This window comes from Oncorhynchus nerka, linkage group LG9a, assembly GCF_034236695.1.
Source record: "Oncorhynchus nerka isolate Pitt River linkage group LG9a, Oner_Uvic_2.0, whole genome shotgun sequence".
In the NCBI taxonomy this organism is placed as follows: Eukaryota; Metazoa; Chordata; class Actinopteri; order Salmoniformes; family Salmonidae; genus Oncorhynchus; species Oncorhynchus nerka.
The window spans coordinates 43831526-43842532 of NC_088404.1; positions in this window are offsets into that span (position 1 = coordinate 43831526).

Genomic DNA, 11007 nt, shown 5'->3' on the forward strand with positions numbered 1-11007 from the left:
TGGGTGGTTCAGAGAGGTTAATCTAACTGTACTGTACGATTTATAGTAGCGATTACAGCGAAAGCATGCCATGCGATTGTTTGAGGATGGCGCCCCACAAATATTTTTCCACCTGCACAGGTTTCAGAAATTCACAAAAAGCGATTAAATATTCACTTACTTTTTGAAAATCTTCCTCTGGCTTGTCATCCAAAGGGTCCCAGCCAAAACATATAGTGTCGTTTTGTTAGATAAAATCCTTCTTTATATCCCAAAAAGTCATCAAATCAAATCAAATGTATTTATATAGCCCTTCGTACATCAGCTGATATCTCAAAGTGCTGTACAGAAACCCAGCCTAAAACCCTAAACAGCAAGCAATGCAGGTGTAGAAGCACGGTGGCTAGGAAAAACTCCCTAGAAAGGCCAAAACCTAGGAAGAAACCTAGAGAGGAACCAGGCTATGTGGGGACCCAGTCCTCTTCTGGCTGTGCCGGGTGGAGATTATAACAGAACATGGCCAAGATGTTCAGATGTTCATAAATGACCAGCATGATCGAATAATAATAAGGCAGAACAGTTTAAACTGGAGCAGCAGCACGGCCAGGTGGACTGGGGACAGCAAGGAGTCATCATGTCAGGTAGTCCTGAGGCATGGTCCTAGGGCTCAGGTCCTCCGAGAGAGAGAAAGAGAGAAAGAGAGAATTAGAGAGAGCACGCTTAATTTCACACAGGACACCGAATAGGACAGGAGAAATACTCCAGATATAACAAACTGACCCTAGCCCCCCAACACATAAACTACTGCAGCATAAATACTGGAGGCTGAGACAGGAGGGGTCAGGAGACACTGTGGCCCCATCCGAGGACACCCCCGGACAGGGCCAAACAGGAAGGATATAACCCCACACAGCCCCCACACCACTAGAGGGATATCTTCAACCACCAATTTACCATCCTGAGACAAGGCTGAATATAGCCCACAAAGATCTCCGCCACGGCACAACCCAAGGGGGGCGCCAACACAGACAGGATGACCACATCAGTGAATCAACCCACTCAGGTGACGCTCCCCCTCCAAGGACAAGTCAGTTTAGTTGGCGCCATTGATTTGAGTAATCCACTCGTTTAACATGCAGAGAAAGGAATCCAAACATCTACCCCTAAACTTTGTTTCAACAAGTCAAAATAAGTTTCTATTTACTCCTTAGATACCCTAAAATGTAATCAAATTATAATATTTCTTACGGAAAGAAGTATGTTCAATAAGAAACTTTTTAGCAGGTGCGTCCTTTCTTCATGGTGAACGCAAACACAAATTTCCAAGACGGTCTCCCTGTACTAAAACGGATATTTCTTCTTCGTTTTTGAAGTTACAAACCTGAAACCTAGAACATAAACTGCTGACACCCTCTGGAAGCCGTAGGAATAATTTCCAGTATGCCCTTACACTTTCTATTGTAAGAGCAGGGTCTCTCTCAAATTTTGGGGGCGTTATTCTTTGGATTCTTTTCATTATTTTAACATTTCTACACACTTATATGCATTTCTACCCAATTATATGCATATCCTGGGTTCAGGGCCTGAGCAACAGGCAGCTTACTTTGGGCACGTCATTCAGGCGGAAATTTAGAAAAAAGGGGCCTAGCCCTAAGAAGTTAGAAGAGGTGTGTTTTCTGTTGTCCTTTGCAGAAGCTTGAATTGTTGACCGTGTGCGTTCATTTCCTGTGTAAGTTTTTGACTTAGTGTTTGTTGTTTTTCAAGTGTACTGTGATCCTGCGGCTACCATTTCTCAGTACAGTATTATGTTTATCTTTGGATTCCTTGTCTGGTCTCTTCTCTGCACCTGGGTCCAACGTCACCATGTCATACACAGAGCAGGATGGAGGAAGTCAGGGACAGAATAAGGACTACGGTACTAGGTTTAGGTCAATAGGTGTATGCAGATGCTGGTCCACACCCCCTCCAATGCAATGTTTTAACCTGTTTGGGAAAGGGGGCAGCATTTTCACGTTCGGATGAAAGGCATGCCCAGAGTAAACTGCCTGCTACTCAGGCCCAGAAGCTAATATATGCATATTATTAGTAGATTTCGATAAACACTCTGAAGATTCTAAAACTGTTTGAATGATGTCTGTGAGTATAACAAAACTCATATAGCAGGCGAAAACCTGAGAAAAATCCAACTAGGAAGTGGGAAATCATTACCTATCGAATATGTAGTGTCTATGTGGTCATATTGCACTTCCTAAGGCTTCCACTAGATGTCAACAGTCTTTAGAATGTAGTTTCAGGCTTCTACTATGAAGGGGGAGAGAATGAGAGCTGTTTCAACCAGAGGTCTGGCAGAAGGCCATGAGCTGATCACGCTCGCACCCTAAAGACAAAGGAATTCTCCAGGTGGAACATTATTGAAGATGTTAACCAGTTGGATATAGGGGGCGCTATTTTAATTTTTGGATGAAAAACGTTCCCGTTTTAAACAAGATATTTTGTCACGAAAAGATGCTCGACTATGCATATAATTGACAGCTTTGGAAAGAAAACACAGAACTGATGTTACAGGCGAAACCCAGATAAAAATCCAATCAGGAAGTGCCGCATTTTTTGAAACCGCCTCATGCCAATGACTCCTTATATGGCTGTGAATGAGCTACGAATCAGCTTACATTTTCCACGCATTCCCCCAAGCTGTCTACAGCATTGTGATGTCTTTTTAGGCATTTCCATTGGAGAATGCCTGTAAGGGACCATATTTGACGAGTGGTCACATGCTGTCTCCCGGAGAAAATCTTGCGTAAAATACTGAGGTAGCCATTTTTCCAATCACTTCCTTATGAGAAAACAATTGCCTTGACGGATATATTATCGAATATATATGTTAAAAACACCTTGAGGATGAATCCTAAACAACGTTTGCCGTGTTTCTGTCGATATTATGGAGCAAATTATGAAAAAAGTTTGGCGTTATAGTTGAAGTATTTTTCGGTCGATTTCTCAGCCAAAACTGATGAACAAACGGGACCTTTTTCGCCTACAAAATGGAAAAAAGGAACATTTGCTATCTAACTGGGAGTCTCCTGAGTGAAAGCATCTGAAGTTCTTCAAAGGTAAATGATTTAATTTGGTTGCTTTTCTTATTTTCGTGAAAATGTTGCCTGCTGCCAGCAGAGCCTAGCATAGCATTATGCCATGATAAACTTACACAAATGCTTGTCTAGCGTTGGCTGTAACGCATATTTTGAAAATCTGAGATGACAGTGTTGTTAACAAAAGGCTAAGCTTGTGTTTGAATATATTTATTTTATTTCATTTGCGATTTTCATGAATAGGAAAAGTTGCGTTATGGTAATGCGCTTGAGGCTATGATTACACTCCCGGATACGGGATTGCTAGTCGCTAGAGGTTAAAAACATCCTAAATATTGATTCTATACATCGTTTGACATGTTTCTACGAACTGTAATATAACTTTTTGAACTTTGTCTGAACTTTCGCCTGGACTTGCCTGCGCCTCGTGAGTTTGGATTTGTGAGCTAAACGCGCTAACAAAAGGAGGTATATGGACATAAATTATGGACTTTATCGAACAAAACAAACATTTATTGTGGAACTGGGATTCCTGGGAGTGCATTCTGATAAGGATCATCAAAGGTAAGTTAATATTTATAACGCTATTTCTGACTTTTACTGACTCCACAACATGGCAGGTATCTGTATGGCTTGTTTTTGTGTCTGAGTGCCGTACTCAGATTATTGTATGTTTTGCTTTTTCCGTCAAGCTCTTTTGAAATCTGACACAGCAGTTGCATTAAGGAGAAGTATATCTATAATTCTGTGCATAATACTTGTATCTTTTATCAAAGTTTATGATGAGTATTTCTGTAAATTGATGTGGCTCTCTGCAAATTCGCCATATGTTTTCGAGGCACAACATTACTGAACATAGCGCGCCAATGAAAACTGAGATTTTTGGATATAAATATGAACTTCATCGAAGAAAACATACATGTATTGTGTAACATGAAGTCCTATGAGTGCCATCTGATGAAGATCAAAGGTTAGTGATTAATTAAGAAGTTAAGCTTTAATTTGGTGTATTGCACTTGTGAATGTATGAAAGTTAAATATTTCTGAACACAGACCTAAACACACAAGCACTTAATGTGTCAGCATGTTTCAGTTTGGCTGGCGCTTAGTTGAACTCGGCTAGCTGAATTGAACGAGTGTTCTCGCATACTCCTTTAAAAGGCCTTTGCTTGAAAAATTAGAAAAAGCTGCAATAGTACTGGTAGTCCATTTTGAGACGCCGTAGTCAGTATACACTTCCTCAAAATATTCCAAATTTATCTAAGACAACTCAAGAAATCTATAATTAATTTTAATGTTTTGCCATAGAGATTTCAGTTACGCAGTTTTGTATCTAACTAAGATGTTTGGTGCAGTGTTTAAAAAATAAATAAATGTGCATGAAAACGAGCCGTCTCTCGTTGAATGACAACAAAGACTTTATTGAAGAATCCCTACTGTTGACCAATCACCTATGAAGGGGCATAGACTTCGGCTCCGAACTTCGGGATACCTCCAGAAAAACTGTTGTGTGCCCGAACAGCCGAAAAACCCTTGCGGAAGTCCAAAACGAACAGAAACATCACAATGTTATCATAACAATATATATGCACGAACTCTACCAAACTGTTTTGGCTTGGAAGCATGCGGATGCCTTTACCCACTACGGAGCTGTCCTTGCAGATGGTTGAGTCGGAGTTGCAGGACAGGAATGCAGTGAAACTTATCCTTACCTTTAGGGTGTGGAGCTCTGTTCACTGTCTCACAGAGCTCTGACTCACAAACCACAACCGCCACTCTACTGAATACATACAGCACACAGTTATACATATTTAATGACTAAAGAGATACATATTTTATATTAAATTGGTTGTAAGTTAAGCTATTAAAAGAATAGTTCTCAACTAGGTTTGTGAAAATGATCAAAAATAGATGCAACAATTTAGTTAGTGATAGTGACAAGCACCATCTGTATGTGGTCTCATGATGGATTATCTTAAATTATTTCCACTACTTGCTTGCTAACTTGCTTATGATGGGGCAATATGCCAGACGATGGCATGCCATAGCGCTCTGTTGTATATGACAGCTGGAAGGTCCTCTGTTCGGCAGATCCTAGAGCATATGTATGCTGTTTGACATCAATCCTTGATTAGCGCAATTACTAAGGCAAAGAATAACAGAATGATCTACAGTTCAGTACAGTACATCAACATGACTATAAAAAATTATGGTAGGTTTGGAAGACAAAAATGGGCTGGCTCAAAAACATGACAAGTGATCAGAAATATACAGGCATTTATTTTCAGATACATAGAGTACCAGTCAAATGTTTGGACACACTTATTCATTCAAGGGTTTTACTTTATTTTTACTATTTTCTACATTGTAAAGACAAACTATGAAATAACACATATGGAATCATGTAGTAACCAAAATTTGTTAAACAAATCAAAATATATTTTATATTTGAGATTCTTCAATGTAGACATCCTTTGCCTTGATGACAGCTTTTCACACTCTTGGCATTCTCTCAACCAACTTCACCTGGAATGCTTTTCTAACAGTTTTGAAGGAGTTCGCACATATGCTGAGCACTTGTTGGCTGCTTTTCCTTCACTCTGCGGTCAAACTCATCCCAAACCATCTCAATTGGGTAGACGTTGGGTGATTGTGGAGGCCAGGTCATCTGATACATCACTCCATCACTCTCCTGGGTCAAATAGTCCTTACTGTACACAGCCTGGAGGTGTCTTGGGTCATTGTCCTGTTGAAAAACAAATTATAGTCCCACTAAGCGCAAATCTGATGGGATGGAGTATCGCTGCAGAATGCTGTGGTAGCCATGCTGGTTAAGTATGCCTTGAATTCTAAATAAATCACAGACAGTGCCACCAGGACAGATTTCCACTGGTCTAATGTGCATTGCTAGTTTTTCTTGGCCCAAACAAGTCTCTTTTTCTTATTGGTGTACTTTAGTGGTGGTTTCTTTGCAGCATTTCAACCATGAAGGCCTGATTCACGCAGTCTCCTCTGAACAGTTGATGTTGAGATGTGTCTGTTACTTGAACTCTGTGAAGCATTTATTTGGGATGAAATGGAGGCTGGTAACTATAATGAACTTATCCTCTGCAGCAGAGGTAACTCTGGGTCTTCCTTTCCTGTGGAGGTCCTCATGAGAGCCAGTTTCATCATAGTGCTTGATGGTTTTTGAGACTGGACTAGAAGAAACTTTAAAAGTTCTTAAAATTTTCCAGATTGACTAACCTTCAAGTCTTAAAGTAATGATGGACTGTTTCTCTTTGCTTGTTTGCGCTGTTCTTGCCCTAATATGAACTTGGTCTTTTACCAAATAGGGCTATCTTCTGTATACCACCCCTACCAAATTCCATCACGAACACCATCATTGTGCGCAGCTCGATGATGACAGATTTTGGCCTGCCTATGATTTATGGATCTCTGTTACCTAGTAGCCCGTGTCCATGACATCAACCCCCTCCTGCCCACGGTTCTGGCCAACTACTCCAATATTGACACCATCATCACACACAGGTTTTAACAACCTTCCTTTTTGCGATCTGACAAACTGAGGGAGGAATACAAACCTTTTTTAGACACACTTGCTAGCACAAGGAAGATGATAATTATCTCTAGCCCCCTCCCGTGCTGACAAAGGGGTTCAGAATGTTTCAGCCGACCCTTTGACCTGAACGAGTACCTGAAGAAACTTTGCAATGACAGAAATTAATTTTTTTGTGACAACACTGATTGGATGTAGGAGCAACCAGCACTTTTTAAAGGAGACGGGATTTACCCTAACCACAGTGGTTCCAGGATTATTTCCAGCAACATCACAAACTGTTTTAGAGACTGACAGACATGGTCTGTTAGTGCTCCAGTTCTCCCTGTCAGAATAAGCAACAGAGGACTTGGAAAACCAATCAACTCCTATAGAAATGGCACTATGGTTATTGTGAGTAACCTAATTTATGTTCCATTATCTCCGCCTACTATAACATTCACTTTTCACAGAAACATGGCTCTCTCGGGATATGTTGTCGGAATCGGTCCAGCCACTGGGCTTCTGCATGCATCACACCGACAGAGATAAACACCTCTCTGGGAAGAGGAAGGGCGGGGTGTATGCTTTATGATTAACAACACACCGTGCGATAACAACAACACACAGGAACTAAAGTCCTTCTGCTCAACCAACCTAGAATTCCTTACAATCAAATGCCGACCATTCTACCTACCAAGAGAATTCTCTTCAGTTATAGTCACAGCTGTGTACATCCCCCCTCAAGCGAACACCAAGATGGCCCTCAAGGAACACTCGATTCTATGTAAACTGGAAACTATATACCCGGAGGCTACATTTTATTGTAGCCGGGGATTATTGTAGTAGGGCTAATACTCTCGACCACTGCTACTCTAACTTCCACGATGCAAACAAAGCCCTCCCCCACCCTACCTTCAGCAAATCTGACCACGACGCCATCTTGCTCGTCCCGGCTTATAGGCAGAAACTCAAACAAGATGTACCAGTGACGAGAACCATTCAACGCTGGACTGACCAATCAGAAGCCACGCTCCAAGATTGTTTTGATCACGTGGACTGGAATATGTTCCAGTCAGCCCCAGAGAACGACATTGATCTATACGCTGACTCGGTGAGTGCGTTTATAAATAAGTGTATTGGAGATGTCGTAATCACTGTGACTATTAAAACCTACCCTAACCAGAAACCGTGGATGGATAGCAGCATTCGCGCAAAACTGAAAGCGTGATCCACCACATTTCACCATGGAAAGAGGTCTGGAGATATGGCTGAATATAAACAGTGTAGTTATTCTCTCCGCAAGGCAATTAAACAAGTGAAATGCCAGTACAGGGACAAGGTGGAGTCGAAATTCAACGGCTCAGACACGAGACGTACGTGGCAGGGTCTACAGGAAATCACGTCTACAAAAACAGCCACATCACAGATGCCAACGTCACGCTTCCAGACAAACTAAACACCTTCTTTGCCCACTTTGAGAATAATACGATGCCACCGTCGCGTCTCGCTAACAATGTCTGCGGTCCCCCACTCTCCTTCTCAGTGGCTGACATGAGTATAACATTTAAAAATATTAACCCTCGCAAGGCTGCTGGCCCAGACGGCATCCCTAACTACGACCACAGAGCATGCGCAGACCAGCTGACTGGTGTGTTTACTGACATATTTAATTGCTCCCTATCCCAAGTCTGTTGTCCCCAGATGCTTCAAGATGGCTACCATTGTTCCTGTACCCAAGAAGGCAACGATAACAACTAAATGACTACCGCCCCATAGCACTCAATTCTGTCAACATGAAGTGCTTTGAGAGGCTAGTCAAGGATCATATCTCTGCCACCTTACCGGCCACCCTAGACCCACTTCAGTTTGCAAACCGCCCCAACAGGTCCGCAGGTGACGCAATCGCCATCACACTGCCCTATTTTTAAAAAATATATATTTTTTACCTTTATTTAACTAGGCAAGTCAGTTAAGAACAAATTCTTATTTTCAGTGACGGCCTAGGAACAGTGGACTGCCTGTTCAGGGGCAGAACGAACCATCTGGACAAAAATAATAGCTATGTAAGAATGCTGTTCATTGACTACTGCTCAGCATTCAACACCATAGTACCCTTCAAGCTCATCAAGCTGGAGGCCCTGGGTCTCAACACCTCCCTGTGCAACTGGGTCCTGGACTTTCTGACGGGCCGCCCCCAGGTGGTGAAGGTAGGAAACAACAACTCCACTTCACTGACCTTCAGCACTGGGGCCCCACAAAGGTGTGTGCTCGGCCCTCTCATGTACTCCCTGTTCACCCACAACTGCATAGCCATGCACACCTCCAACTCAATCATCAAGTTTGCAGACGACACAACAGTAGTGGGCTTGATCACCAACAACAACGAGACAGCCTACAGGGAGGAGGTGAGTGTGGGGTCAGGAAAACATCCTCTCACTCAACGTCAACAAAACAAAGGAGATGATCGTGGACTTCAGGAAACAGCAGAGGGAGCACCCCCATATCCACGTCAAAGGGTCAGCAGTGGAGAAGGTGGAAAGTTAAGTTCCTGGGCGTACACATCACAGACAAACTGAAATGGTCGACCCACACAGACAGTGTGGTGAAGAGGGCACAACAGCGCCTCTTCAATCTCAGGAGGCTGAAGAAATTTGGCTTGTCACCCAAAACCCTGACAAACTTTTACAGATGCACAATTGAGAGCATCCTGTCCGGCTGTATCACAGCCTGGCATGGCAACTGCACTACCCTCAACCGCAAGGCTCTCCAGAGGGTGGTGCGGTGTGAACAACACATCAATGGGGGCAAACTATCTGCCCTCCATGACAGCTACAGCACCAGATGTCACAGGAAGGCCAAAAAGGTCATCAAGGACAACAACCTCCCGAGCCACTGCCTGTTCACACCATCATCATCCAGAAGGCGAGGTCAGTACAGGTGCATCATATCTGGGACTGGGAGATTGAGAAACAGCTGCTATCTCAAGGCCATCAGACTGCTAAAAAGCTATTTTTAACTCCAAGAGGCTGCTACCCACATTGAGAACCGATTACTGGACACTATAATAAATGGATCAATAGTAATTTTAAACAATAGCCACTTTAATAATGCCATATTAATAATGTTTACATATCTTACATTACTTATATCACATGTATATACTGTATTTTTTGCCATCTACTGCACCTTGCCTACGCCGCTTGGCCATCGCTCAGCCATATATTTATATGTACATATTCTCATTCACCCCTTTAGATTTGTGTGTATTAGGTAGTTGGGGAATTGTTAGATATTACTGCACTGTTGGAACTAGAAGCACAAGCATTTCGCTACACTCTCATTAACATCTGCTAACCATGTGTATGTGACCAATAAAATTAGATTTCTAGTGAATTTATACAAGCAGTTATCTCCTACCTATAAGGGCACAAGGCGAGACCCAGATGCAGACACAGGAGGCAGATGGTTTGAGTCTGTGATATTTATTAATAATCCAAAAGGGGTAGGCAAGAGAACGGTCGTGGACAGGCAAAAGGTCAAAACCGGTTCAGAGTCCAGGAGGTACAGTGTGGCAAGCAGGCTCAAGGTCAGGGCAGGCAGAATGGTCAGACAGGCGGATACAGAGTCCAGAAAACAAGGAAGGTCAAAACCGGGAGGACTAGCAAAGAGAATAGAAAAGGCAGGCGCACGGGAAAAACACACTGATTGGCATGGAACATACAAGATGAACTGGCACAGACAAATAGAAAATACAGGGGATAATGGAAAAGATGGGTGACACCTGGAGGGGGTGGAGACAGGAGAAACAGATCAGGAGATCAGATCAGATCAGGAGAAACAGATCAGGAGATCAGATCAGATCAGGAGAAACAGATCAGGAGATCAGATCAGATCGGGAGAAACAGAACAGATAGATTGGAGACTGTCAGAAAACTTAGTTGTAATGTTAATCATTTGGTTGTTATTCCATTGGTTACCTCGAGACAGATGTCCCAGGGGCAGAGTGGACCACACTCCTTGAATATGGCGTTTTTAAATGTTAGAGCAATCACAAGGAAAACCTTTCTCTTGAATGACCTCATTACTGAGCGCAAAATTGATTGCATGTATCTCACTGAAACATGGCTGTCATCAGACTGTAGTGCTGCTCTTATTGAAGCCTCCCCGCCCCGGACTACATCTTTTAATACTCTATCAGAAAAGGAGAAAAGGGTGGGGGGACATCCTCTATTTTTACTCATGCTCTCAGCTGTAAGGACATTTCGTTTGGCGTCTTTGGATATTTTGAGCATCATGCTATACTGTTTAAATGTGAGCCACCAGTGCTGGCCATAACCCTGTATAGGCCACCAAAGTACTGCCCCACTTTCTTTACTGATTTATCTGAACTACTGTTTC